The sequence below is a fragment of the Monodelphis domestica genome, chromosome 7, assembly GCF_027887165.1.
Source record: "Monodelphis domestica isolate mMonDom1 chromosome 7, mMonDom1.pri, whole genome shotgun sequence".
In the NCBI taxonomy this organism is placed as follows: Eukaryota; Metazoa; Chordata; class Mammalia; order Didelphimorphia; family Didelphidae; genus Monodelphis; species Monodelphis domestica.
In genome coordinates, this window is record NC_077233.1 from 149,141,357 (window position 1) to 149,163,782 (window position 22,426).

At 53.7% G+C, this 22,426-nt stretch overlaps 1 protein-coding gene across 3 annotated transcripts in view; it reads left to right on the forward strand.

Annotated features, from left to right (window-relative positions):
- The first annotated feature begins 1,061 nt into the window (after positions 1–1,061).
- GLIS2 (GLIS family zinc finger 2) overlaps positions 1,062–22,426 on the forward strand; it is a 43,902-nt gene continuing 22,537 nt past the window's right edge. Inside the window, exon 1 of one of the 3 annotated variants that reach the window (XM_056805821.1) lies at positions 1,062–1,861. The gene's annotated coding sequence lies outside the window, so the exon portion shown is untranslated. The remainder of the gene's footprint in view (positions 1,862–22,426) is intronic. The other 2 variants (XM_056805823.1, XM_056805822.1) reach the window with 2 other exon arrangements.

The window sequence follows — 22,426 nt, forward strand, 5'->3', positions numbered from 1 at the left end:
TAAGAGCTGGAAGTGGCCCAGGCCCCTCTGGTGCTCTGATTCTGGTCCCCTCCTCCCCATCACCTCCTCCTTCAGTGCACTCTCCTGGGGCCAAGACTGTCAAGGCTCGGACTTTGGGAACATCTGGCCTTTTGCTCTTCCATACCCCAGAGGCACACAGGAGGTTTCCTGTCCAGATAAGATTATGGAAAATTAAAGCTCACAGGAATTCCTTCCAGACCAGACTTGAGACAAGGAAACTGAGGCCTGGAGGAAGCAGGGAGGTAACTGGCCAAGGTTAGAACCCGAGGCGCTGGAGAAGCCCCAGTTGGAGCGTGCTGGACGGACCTGGCTCCTCAGGGGAAGGAGGAAACAGCTTTCGCCTCCGAGACACAGCTAAACCCCAAGGAAAACAGAAGGGAGCTGCAGGATCCCAACCAGACCTCCCCTCCCCCTATCACCCAGTTAGAGGAACCGCCCCCACAGCGCTCTCCTCCCGACCCGGTCCCATCTGATCTCCCATCCCAGACAGCTCAGCCGCCGCCGCCGCCACCACGCTCCATTCTATCTAAGCGGCTGCTGCAAACCTCCAGTCTCCCCCGCCTGCTGCTGCCTGCCTGCCTGCCTCCTCCCTCCCACTGTCTTTTCCTCCCCTTTCTGGTCCGCTCTGGGGCTTTTCTTCCCAGTCTTTTCAGATGTTCCCTCCCCACCCTGGCCCCCACCAGGCCTCTTAGGAGCTCCTTCCCTCCCAGATCACCCTACACTCCTTCAGCTTCCCCCCTCCCACCTTCTCTTTCACACCCTCCTCAGCCCCCCTAGGGCTCTAAGCTCCTCCGAGACCCCGGCCCCCCCACCTCCCATCTGGGCTGCAGACCCCCGCCCCCGAGCCCTTCTGCACCCTGGTTTCCAGAGGGCGGGGGTGGTGCTTTGGTCCCCACCCCCTCTCCCCTGCTCCGGGCAGTACCCGCCTCTTGCCTGTGTCCTAGCGCTGCCCTCCGGCCGGGGGCGGGGCTCCAGGTTTGGGGGGGGTGAGGGGAGGGCCTTGGGCAGAAGGGGGGGGCATGCGCTGAGCTGCCCGGGGCGGGCTTTGCCTAGCCTGGGAGGATGGGGCTGAAACTGATCAGAGCTGGTCCATTTCAGACAGCTCAGCAGGGCTGTGATAAATAAGGGGGGGGGGGGGAAGCCCACTCCCCTTCCTCTCCACCACCTCCCCCCTCCTCAAACGGGCAGGCGTCTCCAATTCACACAAATCCTTTCCCCCTAACGACGAGTTCCTCCAAGCCGGGAAGGAGGGAGTAGAGACCCCACCACACAGCTCCACCAGCCCCAGCCCCAGCGCACCGTCGCCCCCGCTTCCCTCTTTCCCAATCTCCCAGCTCGACCGCGGACGTCTTCCCTAGCCACTCCAACCCCGGCTGCCGGGGCCGGTGGCCCAGGGAAAGACGGGTTTGCAAAGAGGACGCCCCCCGCCTACCTCCCTCCCTGTGTCTCTCTCCTTCCCTCCTCCCTCCTCCAGTCTCTCCCTCCCTTCTTTCCTCCTCCTCCTCCCCTTCGTCCCTCCTCCCCTCTCTCTGTCTCTCTCCTTCCCTTCTTCCCTCCGTCCCTCCCTCCCTCCCTCCCCTCCCCAAGACATCCCCTCACGACCGGGCGGCTGCCACCTTTCCCCAGCCCGAGCTGCAGATGTGGCGGAGCGGCGGGGCGCCGGGCGGCCGTGCCAGGGGAGCCAGCAGCGCCTTCTGAGCCCCGCGGCCGCCTCGTCCCCCGAGCCGCCATCCCCTCCCCCTTCCCCTAGCTCCCCTTCCCGACCGCAGGAGCCCGCAGCTCAGGAAGAGAGGACCCAAGCCCGGCTCTTCGCCGCCGCCCGCGGTCCCTCCAGCTAGAGGTAAGGCACTTTAGCGGGCTGGGAGAGGCTGGGTGGGGGGCGGGCGGGAATCGGTCCTCTGTCGCGCTGCCACCTCCCCCCACACCCCACTCCGGATCGCGACCCAGTGTACCCCTGGAGTCAGAGCTTGGCGCCCGAGGCTTTTTTCGGACGGTCGGGAGTGGGGTCCCCGGAGCTGGCTGGGGAGGGAAGGCTGCAGCCCTGGAGGGTCGCCTCTCCTCCCCCCTCCCCCTCTCGGCGCTCCTCACCTCGGGCTATTGTGAACCCTCACCGAGGCCCCTTCACTTGCCGGAGCCGCTGCAAACTTCAGCGGGGAAGTTCGGCGCCTCCCGCCCCTCTCCCCACGCCGTGTTCTGGGGACGGAGGGAGGGGACACGTTTTGGGGAAGAAGGGGGTGGTGGCAGGGATCGCAGGAGGGGACTTGGAGTCGGGTCAAGAAGTTGGCTGGACCCCTCCCCAGGGCGGTGAATGAACTGCCTTTTCCAGGAAAGGGTTTTTAGGGTTTCTCCTTTTCCTTGGAAAAAAAATCTCAACCCCCCAATCTTCCGCCTCCCTTGCCATTCTTCTCCCCCTCCCCCCTTCCAGTAGCAGCCAGCCACTCGGGCTCTGTACCTAGCCTTTCCCTCCCTAGCCTCGGACACACAGGCCCCTGGGGACCATCGGGACCCTCTGGGTGGCCAGCTGAGAGCGGCCGGGGAGGGAGGAGCCGGGAGAGCGCTTTCTCCGAGGGATTAGAGATGGAGTAGCCGCCTGCAGCCCCCTGGGGGAAGGAAGCCAAAAAGGGAAAGGGAGGCCGGGGTACCGGCCAGGCACTTGTTCAGTCATCCCGATTTTGGCTCTCTCCTACTAGGCCAGGTAAGGATGGGGGCTGTGCCAGGGCTGGGGCCTGGCACCCAGTTCTTCCCTGGAACCCCCTGGGAGCCGTCAGGGGACCAGGAAGAGGAGGAGTAAGGCTGGGCCGGTCCCTGGGCGGCCTTCACCTGGGAGTCAGGGCTCGGGGAGCCCAAAGGAGGCTGTGTTTGCTGGGTCTGGGGGAAGAGGGATGAAGGCCAGTGGCAGGTGCACGGCAGGGACCGGGAGGTACCTCGCTCTTCCTTCCTTAGCCCAGGTGGAATCCCAGTGGGGCCGGGGATGAGATCTGGCCGGTCCCTGGCGTCGCCCTTGGGGCACCGAGGAGCTCCCCAACGGGAAGGAGCCGGGCAGCTCTCTCCCCAGCCTCTTTGTGTCGAGGAGCGTGCGTGCCCTGGGGCTGGGCCTGTGCGGCCCCTGCTGACATTTGGACGGGGAGAGGATGCTGGGAAGCCCCCGGGGCGCCGGCCGGAGACAGGCAACACCGAATGAGAGTTTGGCGATAAATTGAATTCAGCAGGGTGAACGGTTGGGTCCTGGCAAGGCCTTGGGAGGCTGGAGGGGGTCTCCCCGCCGGCTTGCGTCGGGTGGCTGGTCCTCTGTGTATGGCTGGTGGCTGATGGGGAGGGACAGGAGGCAGGGCAGGACTTAGAGCCCGAGGGAGCCTCCGAGATACAGTCCAAGCCCTGGTGGCACCCCCACCCCGTGGGGGAGCCCCTGGGGGGGGTGAGTGACTGGCCCAAGGTCACCTAAGGCGGGGAACCTGAACCAGAACGCGGCCGCCTGTCTGGTTCCTTCCTATCTCTTACTGACGTTCAGAGGAGCTCAAAGAGCCCTTAGAAATCCTCCCTCATTTTCCAGCGAGGGGAAAACTTTGAGCCAGGGTCTCCCCCTCTGCACTCCTTCCCCGGCCCCTTTGAGGCTCCTTCTGGGCTTCCTGGCCAGGACTGACCACAGCTGTTCAAACCCAGACTACAGCAGGAACCACAGGCCCCAGAAACCAAGCAACACCCTCCCCCTAGTGACCTCCATGCACCCTCCCTTCCCCCTGCCTGGCCTCCCCGCTCTGGGCCCCAGCCCCTCCGCTGAGTGACCTGACCCGCCTGCTGCCCTCTGCCGCCCCTGGCCCGAGGATGGGATGAGGGGAGGGGCTGCACCTGGTTGGGTGGGGGGAGGGCGCCGCCGGCCTGGGCTGGGGGGTCCCCTCCGGCCCAGGCAGAGCCAGGCTTCGGCCCAGGGGCAGCAGCCTATCCAGGAAGAGTGAGGAGGGGCAGCTCCCTCTCTTGGGGGCTGCCATCTGGGCAGGGGGGAGGAGGCTTTGGAGGCTCCAAGGGCCTCCTGGAGCTGGGCTCTGCCTCCGCCCTGGGACCCTGGGGACCAGAGCAGTGAAAGCGGGCCACTCTCCCCGGGGTCTCCCAGAGCTGCTGTTAGCGGTGACCCTCCGCCCCCCCCCCATGCCTCCCCTCTCTTCCTTGCTGTCTCTGACCTTTGACCTTCAGCTTTAAATCCCTCCAGCTGGGGCTCCTTAGCCTCTGAGTGAACCTGGCCAAATCCCCCTGGTGGGGCCTCTCCCAGCTCCCTCCCTGGCTGCTGCTTCTCCTCGGAGAGAGGGACACCTGCCAGCCCCTCCTACTCTGAGTGAGGGGGAAGGGGGAGAGGCAGCCAGACAGTGAGTCACCCCACTTCCCCGCACGGCCCCCCACGGCTTTAGGGGAGATGGAGCGGCGGGGAGAGGGCATCCTGCACCCCGCTCCGGGCTGGGAACACATGGACGGGCTTCCCTCGGGGGGTGGCTCCCCCAAGCTCAGGGGAGCAGGCTCCTTTCCTGATCTGTTTTTCCAAAGCCCTGCGTCTCCCCCAGGAAATGGGGGCAGAAGATGGGGCCCAGGAGCCCTGCGAGCCGCAGCAGGGCCCCTGGCTGGAGGATGGGCTTCGACCGTTTCCAGGGGGTCCGGCCTCCCTGAGGACCGCTCCCCCGAGGTCCCCGGCCTCTCATTTGGCCTCCTTCCCAGCCCTGGAAGCAGGTGTCTGGGGCCTCCCTCCTGGGGCAGAGATCCAGGCCCGGGAGGAGGGTGAGAACTCTGCCCCTCCTTGCATTGCGGCCTCCAGGCCTTGTGGACAGAGGGAGGAGACCCCGGTTCCAGTTGCAGACCGCTTGCAGCCTGTGTGGTTGGGGAGGGTTAGGGTAAGCTCCTGTGATGGCCCCGAGTGGGGAGGGAGAGAGGAGGCAGCCCCACAGGGCCAGAGAGTGTGTGGGCCTCTGCTGTGCCCACCCGCTAAAGCCAGCCCTGGCTCCCGGTGAATTCGATCTCGGCACTGTCCCGTCCCTCACTGCCCCTTCCTCTCCTTGCTGTTGCCACCCCACGGAGAGACCCTCCTGGGCACCTGCCTGGCCTGTTTCAATAACCTTCAGAGGCCTCCAGCCTCCGATTTCTTGTCCCTTTCCCCCAGCTGCCCCATGAATTCAGTGCGGTTCAGTCAGCTTCTATTAAGCACCAACTGTGGGCAAAGCGTCGCTCCCTGCTGGGGCCCAGGAGGCCGGCTCAGAGTCTGGGGGAGGGGGAGCCCCTACACAGATCCCTGCCTTCATTCCCCTGACATTCCAGCTCCTGTTTCTGGGCCCCTTCCCAGCCGGTCCCCTGTGTCTGGCAAACACTCTCCCCTTCTGCCTGGCTCCTGGAGGCCCCGGCCTCACCTCTGTGCCTGGCACACAGTGGGGGCACTGACTGACCCCCTCCAAGAGCCCTTTCCCCTCACCTCCCCAGGAACTGGAATCATCTTGTATAGGGGTTTGTTTGGGTTTTTTAATCCTTATTTTCTATGTTGGAATCAGTACTGTATATTGGCTCCAAGGCAGAAGAGCAGTAAGGGCTAGGCAATGGAGGTCAAGTGACTTGCCCAGGGTCACTCAGCTAGGAAGTGTCTGAGGTCAGATTTGAACCCAGGACCTCTCCTCTCTGGGTCTGACTCTCCATCCTCCAAACTACCCAGCTATCCTCCCATTTTGCATATGTTATGGATGTACATGTTGTATCCCCAGATAGAATGGAAATTCTTTGAGCATGTGGAGTAGCTCATATTTTGTCTTTGGGTCTCTGGTGCTTAGGAGAGCCTGGTACTGATTAGGTATTTAATCAATGTTTTTGTTGGAGGCAACTAGGTAGCCCATTGGATAGAGAGCCAGGCCTGGGGATAGAAGGTCCTGGGTTCAAATTTGACCTCAGACACTTCCTAGCTGTGTGACCCTGGGCAAGTCACTTAACCTTCATTGCCTAGCCCTTACCACTCTTCTGCCCTGGAACCAGTACACAGTATTGATTCCAAGACGGAAGGTAAGATTTTATGAATAAATAAGTAAATAAATAAATAAATGCTTCTTCAATGATAACCATAATAAACCATTTAGTTTAACCAACAAGCATTGGAAGGGTTATAACATTCGGATCCGACATGGCCCTGGGAGTCCGGCGGGGCAGTGGACTTAGTAGCTACTCCCTTAACTCACTCCCTGCCTCAGTTTCCTCATCTGTAAAATAAGGATAATTATAGACCTCCCCCTCCAGGGGCTATCATTCTTTAGTCAGGGGGAGGGGTATCATTAGGGAAAATGAGATCCTGTTTGTAAAATGGTTTGCAGAGCTCCTCAACCAGGAGGGCACAGGGTAGACAGATAATTATGATCCATTAGCACATGCTCCAGCCCCCAACGTGCCAGGCAAAGTGGGCAGGAGATCTGGGGGAGGGGCCAAAGGCCCTGAAGGACGGGTAGATGGAGAGGGAGGAAACTCCCAGCCTGGGAGCATCTTGTGGGCCGGGAGGGAGAGCGTCCTCCGCTCTGTCTGCATCCAGGCGAGGGGGACCTCGAATGCCGGGTCAGGGAGTCTGAATCCTACGTAGTAGGCCGTGGGGGAGCTCTAGAAGATTTTTCAGAAGAGGAACGACTTGGTGAGCTGCACCTGAGGAAGATCAGTCTCATGCCCACATCTAGGCTGTGCATCTCCCCCACTCCGCGCATCCGGAGGAGAGGCGCCACTCCTTGCATTCCCTCTTTCTCGCTTCCTCTCCCACTAACTCCCCGTCCATCATCCATCTCACTCAGCCCTGGTGTGCACCCCGGCCTCCCCCATTTCCTCCCTCTTTTATTCCTCACAGGGGTACTGACCTCCTTTGGGGACCTCGTCAGCTTCCCTATTAGAGCTAACCGGCATAGGCGTCACGTCTTCCTGCTAGATTGTAAGCTTTATTTTTAATTAATTTTTAATGACAAATTTCCACAAGTTATACCATCCTTATTGTCTCCCCGCCACCTCTGGAGCAAACAAGCAATTCTAGATTGTAAGCTGTATGAGGGCAGGAAGCGTGTCTTATCTCAAATTTGTATGGAAACCTAATGCAGTTTGAAGTAGAGCCTTAGTACATGTTTACTAACTTGAGTACCACCTTAGAGCTTTGTTTTAGCCCTTAGCTTTTGTGTAAGAATCAATAAATATGTATCAGTGCTGGGCAGTGGGGTTAGGGGACGTGCTCAGGCTCCTTCTGAACCCTCTCCAGCCGCTGCCCTTTTAGATGCCTCCATCTGCCTTTTCTTCATATATACCTTTTGTCTCCCCGATGAGATATAATCTCTGGGGAAGAGGAGAAGGTTTGATTTTTCTTTCCATTTTTCCCTTTGCTTCATATTCTAGTTAAACTGTGTACGGATCTGGAGTGTAAGTGACGAGGGCAGAGAGCACACCTTGTAAATGACACTCGTGTGTCCGTGCAGGTCCACTTGAGCGCTATCCACGTCGAGAGAGGCTGTGGGAGTAGAAATGCCCAAGAACGGAGGACTGAGCACTTGCTTCTATGGCTACAGAGTTTGAGGTTTGGGCTCTCTGGCAAAAATGACCACTAGGGAAAGAGGTCTCCAGTGATAACACGGACACCACCCCGCAGAATTGCTCCTTGGCTCTAGGAGGGGGAGGAAAAGAAAATGAATCATGGAAACGTGGAACAATATATATATATTTTTTAAGAGTAAACACTTAAAATGAAAAAATAAATAAAAAAGATAGATTTGGAGAAGGGAAAAAACCAAAGTAGGTACTTAATAAATATTTATTGACCTCAGTAAAATCTTAAAGCTTTATGGTCCGTCAAAGGTCATTTAATCTTTTCCCAGTGTGTGTGTGTATATACACAATACATATAACGCCTCAACAATTACATGTTGGCTCCTTAAGGATAAGGATAGTTTTTGTTTTTTCTTTGTATCTTCCTCTCATAATAAATGCTTGTTATTTGGCTGTTTTGAATCCTATTTTCTCTCTTTGGAGGCCTAAGGGTAAAAGGCAGAAAAGGGAGGTTTTTTTTTTTAAAGAAAGAGTTTTGTTTTGTTTTTAAAACCTTAACTTCCATCCTGGAGTCAATACTGTATATTGGCTCCAAGGCAGAAGAGAGGGAAGGGCTAGGCAATGGGGGTTAAGTGACTTGCCCAGGGTCACACACCTAGGAAGTGTCTGAGGCTACATTTGAACTCAAGGACCTCCTGTTTCTAGGCCTGACTCTCTATCCACTGAGCCACCAGCTGCCCCCCAAAAGAAAGGGATTTTTTACTTGACGTTCATAGGCAACTTAAGGTTGCCATAGAATCCTTTTTTTTTTTTAAATAACCCTCCCCTTCTGTCTTAGAATCAATACTTTGTACTGGCTCCAAGACCGAAGGGTGGTAAGGGTTAGGCAATGGGGAGTTAAGTGACTTGCTCAGGGTCACACAGCTAAGGAAGTATTTGAACCCAGGACCTCCTTTCTCTAGAGCTGGCTCTCCGTCTGTCTGAACCACCCACTGCCCCCCCCCCCCCCATAGCCGTTGGAGGAAGCAGGGCAGGGATTGTTATCCTGCTCATTGGATAGATGGGGAAACTGAGGCCTTGGGAGGGGTGCAAGGCCACAGAGTTAGTGGTGGAAAAGGAACCCATCCGTGCTGACTGCCATGCTGGGATTCTTTCCACGTCCTTTCTCATGAGACAGGGAAGGGGGTGGAAGGGAGTGGTGGTGTCTGGGTTGTGTCATCCTCTCAGAAGGAGAGCCCCAAATCCCTTAATAGGCCACTGAGGGGGTTTGCTTCTTTACCTTCCTTCCCAGAGGCTTTGGCCTGCCCCACCCTGATTGAATTTTTCGAGGGCCTCCGGAGGAAAGGGAAAACGTCGGAGGGAGCAGGCCGGGTCTGGGCGGCACGGGGCCTTTTAGTGGTCGGCTCCCCCCCAGGCCGCAGCCGCAGGAAAGAGCTGAGGGACGGAGCGTGTCGGATACGTGTAAAAGAGTGCTTCATGGGTGTCCGTGGATGTGCCGGGCTCTTTGATCTTCACCACAGGCCCACGAGGGAAGCCGGGCAGCCGCGATGCTGACTTGACACGTAGTTTTTAAGCAAAGTCTGCGCCACTTCTTCCAAATCCCACCCTGGGAGAAGAACTCCAATTTGAACCCCAGTTCTTTGGCTGCGCTTGTCCCTGGTCGGGCCCTGACCCGGCTGACTCTTGGCTTTTTGTCCAGGACCCTTCCTCCGTCCTGTTCCTCCTCAGTAAGCCGGGCTCTGGTGGCAAAGAGGCCTCAGCCCGGGCCCTCTGCTGACTCCCTTCGAGGCCCTTCCCTCTGGGAAAGGTGGCTGCCCCCCGCTGGCATCTGGGACCCAGACTCGGCCCCTTCTCCTCGCACTTCCTGTCCATTCCCCAAAGAGAGAGCTGGGAATCCTGGGAGGCCGGTCCTCCCTCCCGCCTTCCCGCAGATTCACGCTCCCACCTTCTTCCCTCTGCCCTCTCGCTGTCCGGGGAGGAGGGGGATGGGAGAGGCCCAGGAGGAGCCCTTTGGCTCTCTGCTGTAGGTCCCTGGCCTGGCAGGCCCGCCACAGAGGGTTCCAAAGGTCCACCGACAGCCCCCTCCCCTCCCCCCACCCCCTTCAGCGGGCGCTTCTCCCTGACAAGTCGTCCCAGAGTCCCTGGTGAGGGGGGAAGAGGGAAGGAGCTCCAGCTTTGGGCCCAGGGGCCAGGGCGAGGGGGCGCGCGCCCGGACCCAGAGCCCCTGGGCTGTCCCGGGGAGCCCGGTCATCCCATTCTCTGCGGGAGTAGCCGGCCCTGGGCCCTGGGCGCTGAACGCGGGGGCCCTCGGGATCCTCTGCGCCCCAGAGGGCGGAGGGGGGAGGAGGGGAAGAGGCCTGCCCAGAGGAGATAGAGGCCCCCTGCCTGCCAGGCCTCAGTTTCCCGGTCTGTGAGGGGTGGCCTGATCCTGGGGGCACACACTGGCACCAGAGAGCCAGGAGGGCCCGGGGCGGGGTGGGGGCACCGATTGGCCGCCAGGCTACTTCCTTTTGTTAGTTTTGATGGAGGGCAGTGACCACTGCAGAAAGAGGAGGGGGTGGCGGAAGACGTGAGAGAGAGTGTGTGTGTGTGAGTGTGAGTGTGATGCCGTTGGACAGATGGCTGGACAGCTGGGCGGAGGGGCGGAGACAGACGTACAGACCCCACCCCCTCCTTCCATCCTCCTTTCCCATGTGCCAGGCCTGACAAAGGACCCCATAGCCCCCTCCCCCCACCAGCCCCTCAACCCTTGACATTTCTGCCCCAGACCCGGGGGGGAGGGGGAGGAGGGAGGGGAGAGCCGCCTGTCAGTGGCCTCGCTGGGGCCCCCTCAGGAAATGTCTGCTCGGCCTGGGGCCCCCCCTCCCTGCCAGCCCTCCCCTAAGACTCCTCGGGCCAGGCTGGACCTGGAGATGGCCGGTCCCCCGGGACGGCAGGCCGGAAGGAGTGAGTATATCCTGAGCCACCTTTCTCCTCCCCCGGCCCCCTGCCCCCCACTTCCCCGCGGCAGACACCTGGCTGCTCCTCCATGTGGCCAAGTGGTTAGGGGAGCCGCCGCCAGCCAGTCCCCCTCAGGACTCCAGCCAGCGCGTCCCTTTGTCTGAGGGCTCCAGATGCCTGGGTCAGGCTCGGCCTCTCCCCCTTCTGGGGAAGGAAGGGGCCCGCTCTCCCTGGGCTCCCAGAAGCCAGGGAGCCCCCTGCGCCGGGGTACCAGGACTGAGGGATTCTCAGGCTGCCCGTCTATCGGGGTGATTTGGAGAAAGTCGCTCCTCTCGGGTGCCCTCTTCTGCAAAGGGTGAAGGAGGCTTTGTCCTCTTTACAGTGGGAACGTAGGCCTGGTCAGGTGGAAGCAGCGTGCTTCCCAACAGTAAAGTCCATTAGACACGGGGGGGGGGGGGGGCAGCGAGGGGGGGTCCTGGGCTCACTTCCAGCCGTGTGACCCTGGGCGAGTCATCTAGCCTCCCTTGCCCGGCCCTGGCCGCCCCTCCGCCTCAGAGCCAAGCCCCAAGCCGGAGGGGGAAGGGCTTTTAGGAAAGGAGCGGCCAGGGCCTGGGGAGGTTTGTGAAGCGCTCACACAGTAACCCCGGCCTCTATTTTACAGGAGGGGGGCCGGGGTGGGAGTGCCTGGGCCGGGGGCCCATCTGCCCTGGGGTCTTCCTGGCTCTGGCTCCAGCCACCAGCTGGACTTGTGGGTGGCCCCTCCCCGGGGACCGCTCCCCCCTTTGTGTTGTCGGGGGAGATCGAGGCCAGGGAAGGCGAAGGAGGTCCCAGCTCGGACGCCCCCCCAGAGGGTTCCGCTGGCAAGACCCCCGGCCCTCTTTACTGCCTGCTGGGAAACACGCTTGGCACGTGTGTTGGGGCTGAGCACGGTCTTTCTTCAGGAAGAGGTCTCGAGGACCCAGCGGGCCGCCGGGCCAGGGAGGAGGGGAGGGGGCCGCGGGAAGGGGCCAGCTTCAGGGCCAGCGGTGAGGCAGAGTCCGGAGGTCAGCCCCCCCCCCCCCGGGCGCCTCGGGCCTGGACAGGGGGGACTGGGAGGGGAACTGGGCTCCATGCCCAGCCACCCTGCTGAGCAGCTCTGCTCGGGCTCCCGTCTGCGAGGAGGGGGCTGTGCTGGTGAAGTGGAAACAGCCCAAGGGCCCAGAATCCCAGCATTCCCGGCCACGGCCTAGCCTGTGACGGGGACCAGGCTCGCCGAGGACCTGCCTACAAAATGGAGAGGAGAGGTTGCCGTCGGCAGGCGGGGTTCAGAACCCCAAAGCCGTTTGTCTATGAGAGAGATTTAGAACCAGAGTTGGAAAGGAGGACCTTTGAGTTGAACCCCTTAATGTTATAGATGAAGCTCCTCAGCAAGGTCATGCAGGTAGCAAGTCTCGGAGGCAGGATTCGAACCCATGTCCATGGATTATAAAACTGGGGCTTTTTCTAGTGCGCCTCCCACAGCAGGAGGTAGTGAATAGAGCAGTGAGCCTCAGAGTCAGGAAGACCTGAGATCGAGTCCTTCCTCTGGTTTGTGACCCTGCGGAAGTCATTTCTCCTTTCTTTTCCCAGGGCACTCTCAAAGATTATAAATGACAGAGTTGACTTGTCTGCCTGGGTGAAGAGAATTTACACATCAGGAGTTCCGCACACTAGAGTTGTACCCAGATCCAGACCAAAACCAACATCGATAAAGTAATAAAAATTATATTAGGGGGCAGCTGAGTGGCTCAGTGGATGGAGAGCCAGGCCTAGAGAGGGGAGGTCCTGGGTTCAAATCTGGCCTCAGACACTCCCCAGCTGTGTGACCCTGGGCAAGTCACTTGACCCCCATTGCCTAGCCCTTATCCCTCTTCTGCCTTGGTGTATTGGTTCCAAGATGGAAGGTAAGGGTTTAAATAAAAGAAAAGTCATGTGGAGGGCAGCTAAGTGACTCAGTAGAAAGAGAGCCAGATCTAGAGATGGGAGGTCCTGGGTTCAAATCTGGCCTCAGACACTTCCTAGCCATGTGACCCTGGGCAAGTTACTTGACCCCCATTGCCTAGCCCTTACTGCTCATCTGCCTTGGAACCAATACACAACATTAATTCCAAGATGGAAGGTGAGGGTTTTAATTAAAAAAAAAAACATACCTTTACAAGTATATGCATAGTATGGATTCTAAGATTCAAGGTTTAAGGGTTAAAAAAATTGTATTACCTAAATTATAGTATTTTTTTTTATCAAAAACTTTTCCAACAAATTGTTTTCATCTTCTCTACTTCCTCCTCGTCCCCCATGGAGAAAGCAAGAAAAACAAAATCCCCATGACAAGCATGGAGTCAAACAAAATAAATCCCCCCTTGGTCATGCTCTGTACTCGGACTCCATCACTTCCGGGTCAGAGGTGGGCAGCCTGCCCGGTCACGAGCCTTTAGCATCACGGACGCCCATTGTTGTGGTCGGTGAGCCCAGGTCTCCAGAGCTGCGAGGCTCTGCCATGCGGCTGTGGCGGAACAGGTTGTTCCGGTTCTGTTCGCTTCACTTTGCATCGGTGTGCGCCCATTTCCCAGGTTTCTCTGAGACCCCTCCGGTGGTTCTTGTTGAAGATTAGCCTAGCGAATGGCCAGGACCCCCTTTCCCTGTTCCTCACGCGCCGATGTCAAGAACTGTATGGTGATGGAATAGGGCCACGGGAGGGACGTGATAGCGGCAGACAGTCGCAGGATCAGGGTTCGGCCCAGGCTCCTGTTTTTTACAGACGATGAACCTGAGGCCAGACAAGTTCAATGACTTCCCTAAGGTCACAGGGCAGGATTCACACCCAGACCAGCTCTAAATCCTCCGTTGTCTGTACCAGGCTGATGGGAAGCATCTTAGAGGAGACACTGTCCGGATTGGAAGGGACCCGGAAACGTAGGCTGCAGGATGTTAGAGCCAGAAATGGTGTTCCAGACCAGGAAAGGGAGATTGGGGGAAGTAGGGTGGCTTTTCAGTGGAGCTGAGAGCTGGGGGAATTAGAGCTACAGAGGGACAAAGTGTCCAGATATTTGTAAAGCACTTAGCACGGTGCCTGGCACATAGTAGGTGCCTAATAAATGCTTGTTTCTTTAATACCTTGGAAGAATTTGGTTCCTACTTTCCCCATCTTGACCTCCTCTCTTTCTGGAGGAAGGCCCAAGAGCTAAAGAAAGCTGGGGGTGGGCAGCCGGAAGTCTTCTCAGGAGACTTGGGGAGGTCGGGCTTTCGGAACCAGGGTTGTAGTGACCCTGTTGTTCCAGGCAGCTTCAGCTGCCTTTCCCCCACTGGGCTGATAGCATCTCCCAGGTCATTGCCACAGGGGAGGGAAGTGTGGAATGCAAGAGATAAGTGATGGGCAGGGCTTGGGTGACTAGTTCAGCCTGGACAGGGGCCACAGAGATCACTAAAGTGGGACTCAGGAACAGTCATTGTGCACAGAACCCTGTGCTAGGAAGCACTTAACCATACCTGTGGCATCATCTAGTCTGGTCCCTCACTACCTCTCCTGAAACTGTTGTAATAGCCTTTAATTGAACCCCCTGTTTTCAGACTCACCTTTTTTAGTCATTTTCTCCCAGAGCCCATCAGAAACTTCCCAATGATGACTTCTTTGTTAAAACCTCAAAGCACTATATAAATCCTCCCTCCCTCCCTCCCTCCTTCCTTCCTTCCTTCCTTCCTTCCTTCCTTCCTTCCTTCCTTCCTTCCTTCCTTCCTTCCTTCCTTCCTTCCTTCCTTCCTTCCTTCCTTCCTTCCTTCCTTCGTTCTTCCCTCTCTCCCTTCCTTCTTCTCTCTTTCCTTTCCTTCCTCCTTCTCTTCCTTCTTTCCCTCTCTCCCTTCCTTCCTTCCTTTCCTTCCTCCTCTTCCTTCCTTCCTTCCTTCCTTCTTCCCTCTCTCCTTTCCTTCCTCCTTCTCTTCCTTCCCTCCCTTCCTTCCTTTCTTCCTTTAAGACCTCTACCTACCTTTCCAGTCTTATCTCACACCATCCCTGTCACACATTCTGCATTCTAGCTAACGTGGAGCTCTCACCATTCCCCCATCTCATCTTGCCCTCTTTTGCATCAGTGCCTTTGTGATGTCCGTGCTCTCTACCTGGATGAGTTCTCTCTCCCCAGGCTGCTTGTCTGTTGTAGACCTTCTCTCTCTCCAAGACCCACTTCATCTGCTGCTTTCTCCTTGAAAGTGTCTCATCTCTCAACTGGAAGTGATCCCTCACACCCCGATATTTTATCCTTTCTGTTTGACTCCCTCAAATTCAAACTCACCAGTTTTTAAGCACTTGGATCCACGACTATTCCCCCATTCCCCGTTCCATCTCTCTTGGATAAGACCTGAGATTTCTTTAGTATAGGGGAATAACTTCCACTGAGGAAACTCTTCCTACCGATGCAAATTGATACGTGCTCTGCAATTTATTTTAGTGTTGCCCGAGACAAAGGGAGAGGGTTTTCTTCATTTCTCATAGCCCGTGTGAAGGTGAGGTGCTGTTTGAATCCAGTCTTCCTGACTGGGGCCTGCTCTCTATCCGCTCTCTATCCGTACTGCTCAGCCTTCTGTTCGCTCTCCTTTTGGTTTCTAGCCCCTTGAAGGAATCAGCTTTGGAGTAATGGCAAGAATGTGGGCCTTGGAGTTGGAGTCAAATTCAGCCTCTCTCCCTTGGCCAAGTTATTTAGCTTCTCTGAACCTCAGTTTTCTCATCTATAAAATAGGGTTACTGGCATATTCCCCTGCCGGAGTAGTTGGGAAGATTACGTGGGGCAGTATCTATAAAGTGTTTTGAAAACCTTTAATGTGCTCTGTTGGCTCTGAAGTTTTTGGATTTGTAGTTCTTAAGTCCTGAACACAGGGCTTAGTCAATACTTGTTAGTCAAAGAAATTGACCTGATTCCTTGTCCTTGTGGAACCATGGATTCATAGCATCTATTCCTTTTTTATTTCTAACCCTCACCTTCCACCTTAGAATCAATGCTCTGCATTGGCTCCAAGGCAGAAGAGTGGTAAGGGCTAGGCAATGGAGGTTAAGTGACTTGCCCAGGGTCACACCGCTAGGAAGTGTCTGAGGTAAGATTTGAACCCAGGACCTCCCATCCCTGGGCCTCACTCTCCATCCACTGAGCCACCCAGCTGCCCCTCAGAGCATCCATTCTTAACCATGATGATAGTGTGTTAACAATGATATTTTTATTATTTATTTATTTATCAATTAATTAATTATTTATTTGTTGTTTATGTTTTTTATTAACAATGCTAACTGGTGTGTGTAGAGCATTTTGTGGTTGATAAAGTGCTTTATGCGCATTATTTCATTTGCTTTCTTTCATCACCATTGTGAGGGAAGTATCACAAATATTATTATTCTCATTTCTCATTTGAAGAAACTGAGGTCCAGAGGTTTTGCCAAGTGTGATTAATGATTCACTGGCAGAGCTAGGATTGGAACCATCTTCTGAGTACACATCCACTGCTCTTTCCGCCTCTCCCAAGCTGCCACTGGGAAGCTTCAGGAATTCTTGTAAAAAGAGTTCTTGTCCCTTTGACTTTACCCATGAGTGAAGGAGAGCCTGATCTGTTTGGGGCGGGGTTAATCAGGGAAGATCTCCTGGAGGAGGTGTTGGGAAGTGGGCCGCACCAGAAGCTAGAGCTTTCTATTTCTAGGTAGGGTCCCTTGGGTGGAAGCCAGACCTGGGCTAGGGAGCCTGAGAGTTGCTAAGGGGGGAGGGTTGGGCTGGAATGATGCGTTTGGTGCCAAGAGTGCCGTGAAGGAAGGTTAGGGGTGAGCAAGTGAACCCTACCCAGAATTCTAGCAGCCAGAGCAGAATGAGGAGAGAGGCCGAGGAGATGCCAGTGAGGGCTGACAAAGTCTCAGGAGCCTGGTTGATGGGAGTCTGGACCAGGGCTATAGGGACATGGGTGTGAAGAGGAGGCAGAGGATCAGCCGTGAAAAGCTGCAGAGGTTTTAGGAAGCCAAATAATCCGACCTCCCTCATTCTAGTGTCTTACAGGTAGTAAATATCAGAGGTGAGATTTGAACCCACGTCCTCTGATGCCATCCTGTTTTTTCCATTGTATCCTGCTATAGTGTTTTTTTTTCTGTTGTGTCCGACTCTTCGTGTCCCCATTTGGGATTTTCTTGGCAGAGATCCTGGAATGGTTTGCCATTTCCTTCTCCAGCTTATTTTACAGATGAGGAAACTGAGGCAAGCAGGATTTAAATGACTTGCTCAGGGTCATACTGCTAGTAAGTATCTGAGGCCAGATTTGAACTCAGGAAAATGAATCTTCTTGACTGGTACTCTAGCCACTCTATAGCACCTAACTGCCCATTATTAAGAAATTAGGAACTCTCGTTTCTTTTTGTTGTTGTGTTGTTTTTAAACCCTTAAAAGCAATACTGTGTATTGGTTCCAAGGCAGAAGAGCGTCAAGGGCCAGGCAGTGGGGTGAAGTGACGCACCAGGGTCCAGCTCTAAATTGAGCAGCTTGGATTCTGGGTAGGGAAGAGAGATCCCAAGCCCAGTGTGTGCCCCCTTGGTGCTACTGGGAGGTGCCAGCCACCATGCAGCGGGACTTTGCTGGGCTTGGATTTGAGCTGGAGGGCCGCTCTTTCATGTTCCAGACAGAGTGACTGTGAGAAGTTTCATGCCTTGCCCAGGGGCACCGAGGTCTGCCGTGTTCTATCCAAGAATCCTCAGGAGCGTCTGATCCTCGCTTCTGGGAGAGGGCACAGACTCTCCTGTTTGCCACTAAAAGCCCTCCCCACATTTCCAGGCAGAATGCACGGCTCCATGCATTCCCCACTGTTACTGCTCTTTGTTGTTGTTGAGGGGGACAGCTAGGTGGTGAAGTGAACGGCAGGAAAACTCATCCTCCTGAAATCAAATCTGGCCTCAGACATTTACTGGCTGTGGGACCTTGAGCAAGTCCCTTCACTCTGCCTCCATTTCCCCCTCTGTAGAATGAGCTGGGGAAGGAAATGGCCAACCACTCCAAGATCTCTGCCCCCCCAAAGCCTAAATAGGGTCAGGAGGAGTCTGACATGCCTAAATGACTGAACCCCATCGTCATGTTTCCGGGCTGAATACGTACTCCTCCACCTTATTCGTGCTGTACTCCAGCAACACTAGCTTGTGCCCAATGCTCCAGGAATTCTCCGTGCTTTTTCTTCTATTTATGGGATGTGCTCCCTCCTTCCCGCCGGCCTGGCTTCTTCCAAGAGTCAGCTCTTCTTTTGAGAAGTCTTCTCTGGTTTCTGTGGTTGTCTGTGCTCCCTACCCAGTCACCATGTTTCTGTATACAACATAGACCCTCTTAATAGGTTGTATATTAATACATGTTCTTTTTTTTTTTTACTCTTACCTTTTGTCTCAGAATTAATACTGTGTATTGGTTCCAAGGCAGTAGAGCTTTTAAGGGCTAGGCAGTGGGGGTTAAGTGACTTGTCCAGGGTCACACAGCTGGGAAGTGTCTGGGGTCAGATTTGAACCCAGGACCTCCTGTCTCTAGACCTGGCCCTCCATCCACTGAGCCACTCAGCTGTCCCCTATGAATACATATTCTGTATCTAAGCTAATTTCTTTGAGGACAGCTACAGCCTCATTTCTGGATTTGTATCCAGAGTGCTAAGCAATATTATAGGTAAACAGAGTTTACCCATGTCAGAGTTAAACTATTGCAAGCGGTTGATGGAAGGCCAGAAACAGCTTAATACAATGAGACAGGGTAAACTCAATAAAATCCTTATCACAACAGTACAGAGCCTGGCACATAGTAGGTACTTAATAAATAAATCCAGAGCTCCTTTGGCTGACCCACGTGGCCTCAGGGAGGAAGAGGAATCTGACTGATTTGTGGCAGAAGGAAGTTCTGCTGAGAAAGGGGGCAGATGGGAAACTGAGTCACTAGCTTGGGGGAGCCTGGCCAGGTTTGGTAAGGGGTATACAGTGCTTAAGGGTGGCCAGGGAAGTTTCTTTTAATAGTGAATTTATAGATTTTAAGGGAAGGGGAAAGCCTCCCCCTCTTCTTCTGTAGGGGAGATTTTTATTTAAATTTCAGCTCTATTCCTCACGTCCTTTTTTTTTTAAAACACTTATCTTCTGTCTCAGAGCCCATATTGGGCTAGGCGATTGGGATTAAGTTATTTTTCCAGGGCACTTAACTTTTTCTTGGTTTCTTCCTCTGAAAAATGGGAGTAATAATCCTTGTTCAACTCGCTGTCGTTGTGAAGAAAGCACTTTGTAAACTGTATCACACCATCGAGAGAACTATGGTAAAGAGGGGCCAGAAGGAAAGTGGGGATAGGTTTGGGGTTTGAGGTGGGTCTCGAGTCATGAAGGCAGCCCAATCCATCCATGGGAGGGGTGGGAGCTTCCAAACCCTGGGAATTCTGTCTATGGGATATGGAGAGCACAAGCTGGAAATTCAAGTCAAGCCAGCTCGGTTTTTTGACATGTTTAAGGATGCTATTTTTAAAAATGTCACTGTTTCTTCCCAATGGCAAGTAACCCTCCCCTCCTTTCCCCTAGAACTCTTTCTTGCAACAAGTAGTCAATCAAAATAAAGTCGATGTTACATACATGGTCCTTATTTATCAAATGAGGGGATCAAACCGGATCTCAGACAGGACCCTTCGGTTCAGACTTTTTGAGGAACACGATCCCCCCAAGAGCTTTTGTTTATGTGGATGTCTACTGATATTTGCCAGATTGGAAATTAAAATTTCTCAATATGATTATGAAAATAGTTTTGATCTCTAGGACCCCCTGCTCAAGGGATTCCTGGGACTCCTCAGACCACACTTTGAGTATCTCTAGACTAGTTAGCTTTTTTTTTTTTAACCCTTACTTCCCCCCCCCCCCCTTAGAATCAGTCCTGTGTATTGGTTCCAAGGCAGAGGAAAGGAAAGGGGTAGACAATGAGGGTTAAGTGACTTGCCCAAGGTCACACAGCTGCGAAGTGTCTGAGGTTACATCTGAACCCAAGTTCTCCCAACTCCAGGTCTGGCGATCTATCTACTATGCACCTGCATCAAGTTTTCTTTTTTGTTGTTGTTCATTTGTTTGTTTTTTAAACCCATACCTTTCGTCTTACAATTAATACTCGATATTGCTTCTAAGGCAGAGGAAAGGTAAAGGCTAGGCAGTGGGGGTACAGTGACTTGTTCAGGGTCACACAGCTAGGCAGTGTCTGAGGCCAGATTTGAAGCCAGGACCTCCTGTCTCTGAGCCTGGCTCTCCAACCAATGAGCCACCCAGCTTCCTCCTTTGCTAAGGTTCCTGAAACACTTCTCTCACATAGTGAAATGAGGATTCTCTCCATTTTACAGATGAGCACACTAAACCTCAACAAGGAGACGTGGTTTACAAGGTCATAAAGGTAGTCAGTGCCAGATCCCAGGTCTTTTGATTCTAAAATTCTAAATCAGTATTCTTTCTGAGGTCTAAGACTTTGCCTTCGGGATGTTTGAGGTCCAATGGGGCAATTCCAGAGCATAGGATTAAAGGGCAGATTTAGGAACATTTGGAAGGAAACAATGGTCATTAAGAACAGGATGGGTAGAATGTGAGCTTTCCAAGGACCAGGACTATTTCCTCTTCTTTTTTTTTTTATATTTTAGAATATTCCATGTTTTTATGATTTGTTTTCTTCCCCCTCCCCCCAACCAACCAACAATTCTATTGGGTTACAGAGGTATTATTACTTGATAACTATTCCCTTATTATCCAGGACTATTTCTGCCTTGAGCACCTGGCATAGAATGGACACTTAATAAATAATAAAAAAAATAACACTGATTTATTGGTACAGAATAGGAGATGTTTGACTGATCTTGTTTCGTTTTTTGATGGGGTTATTCTGGTGCTGGCGCGGATTTCAGAAAGGTGTTTGATGAAGCCTCTCATGATATTTATACAGTCAAAATGGAAAGCTATGACATAGGACATCCAAGTCCATTTAGGTGGATTTGTGACTCATTAAAACATGAGACCCAATTTCCAAAGGGCGCTAAAAGACTGTCTGCCCTTTGATCCAGCCATAGCACTGCTGGGCTTGTACCCCAAAGAGATAATAAGGAAAAAGACTTGTACAAGAATATTCATAGCTGCGCTCTTTGTGGTGGCCAAAAATTAGAAAATGAGGGGATGCCCTTCAATTGGGGAATGGCTGAACAAGCCAAGTCTATGTTGGTGATGGAATACTATTGTGCTGAAAGGAATAATAAAGTGGAGGAATTCCATGGAGACTGGAACAACCTCCAGGAAGTGATGCAGAGCGAGAGGAGCAGAACCAGGAAAACATTGTACACAGCGACTGATACACTGTGGTACAATCGAAGGTAATGGACTTCTCCATTAGTGGCAACGCAGTGATCCTGAACAACCCGGAGGGATCTACGAGAAAAAACACTATCCACATTCAGAGGAGGAACTGTGGGAGTAGAAACACCAATGAAAAACAACTGCTTGATCACATGGGTCGAGGGAGATATGATTGGAGATATAGACTCTAAATGAACATCCCAGTGCAAATAACAGCATGGAAATGGATTCTGATGAAGGACACATGTAATACCCAGTGGAATTGTGCATTGGCTATGGGAAGAGTGGGGGAGGGGAGGGAAAGAATATGATTCTTGTAACCAAGGAATAATGTTCTAAATTGTCTAAATAAAATTAAGAACAAACAAACAAAAACATGAGACCCAAAGGACGGTGATAATCGTGACAAGGGCAGCTTAGAGGAAGGGCTCTACCAGAATGGCACGGGCTTGTCTTGGAGCCTTTTCCATCCACCATTTTTTTCAGGGACTTAAGATGAAGGTACAGGGCGTGTCTCCCCTTTGGAGGACATAAATCTGGGAGTGATCCTGTATACTCCGATAGTGTGATTGTAACCAAGCATCTCAACAGGCTAGAGCAATGGGGTGAATCCGTCTAATGAGATGAAATTTAATAAGGACCGATGTGAAGCCCATCCTTAACTCTGCATGCTGGGGAATGTGCAGCGAGAGAATTATTCATGTGGAAAAGATCTGGGAGTCTTAGTAGAGGGTAAACTCAGTGAGTTAACAGTGTGATGGATGGAGTAGCTCATGTGATCTTTGGCTGCATTCACAGAAATCAAGTGTTCAGAAGGACGGCGAGAATCTCATTACGACTTTGCCCTTTCCAGTCTGGTATCCCCGTCTGGGCACGAGATTTCTAGAGGGGACACTGATAAGCATCGGCACTTGGATGGGAGGACAGCCAGGAGGGCGAGGAGACTGGACGGACGTTGAGCCCCACAAGGACTGTTTAAAGGAACTAGTAAGTGTTTAGCTTGAAGAAGACTTAGGAAGGATAGGGGAGCTGCCTTCAGGTATCTGGAGGGCTTTCATCATGATCCCCATCATTGCTGGAATTTATAAAGGGCTTCGAGGTTTGCAGAATGCTTCTCCAGGCTTATCTCATCTGGTCTTCTCAACAAATCTGCAAAATAGAGGCTATTATTACTCCCATTTTGCAGATGAGGAAATCGATCTCCAAGAGAGTTTCAGTGGCTCGCCCGAAGAAACAGCCAGTGAGGCTTGGTGGTAGAATGGGAACTCGGCATCTTGTCGTGGGAAAGAGGAATTAGATGTGTTCGGTTTTGCTCCAGAGGGTAGAACTAGGTAGAACTAGGAACAGTTGATGAGATGAAGAAGAATTCAACACAATATACTAAAAAATGGGTAATTTTTTAGCAAGTCTGATAGAGAATAGACAATGCTTGTGCTCCATTGCTATTTACCCAGTGTTAAGAGAGTTATAGGAGGGGGCAGCCAGGTGACTCAGTGGATGGAGAGCCAGGCCTAGAGGTGGGAGATCCTGGGTTCAAATATAGCCTCAGACACTTCCTAGCTGTGTGATCCTGGGCAAGTCACTTAACCCCTG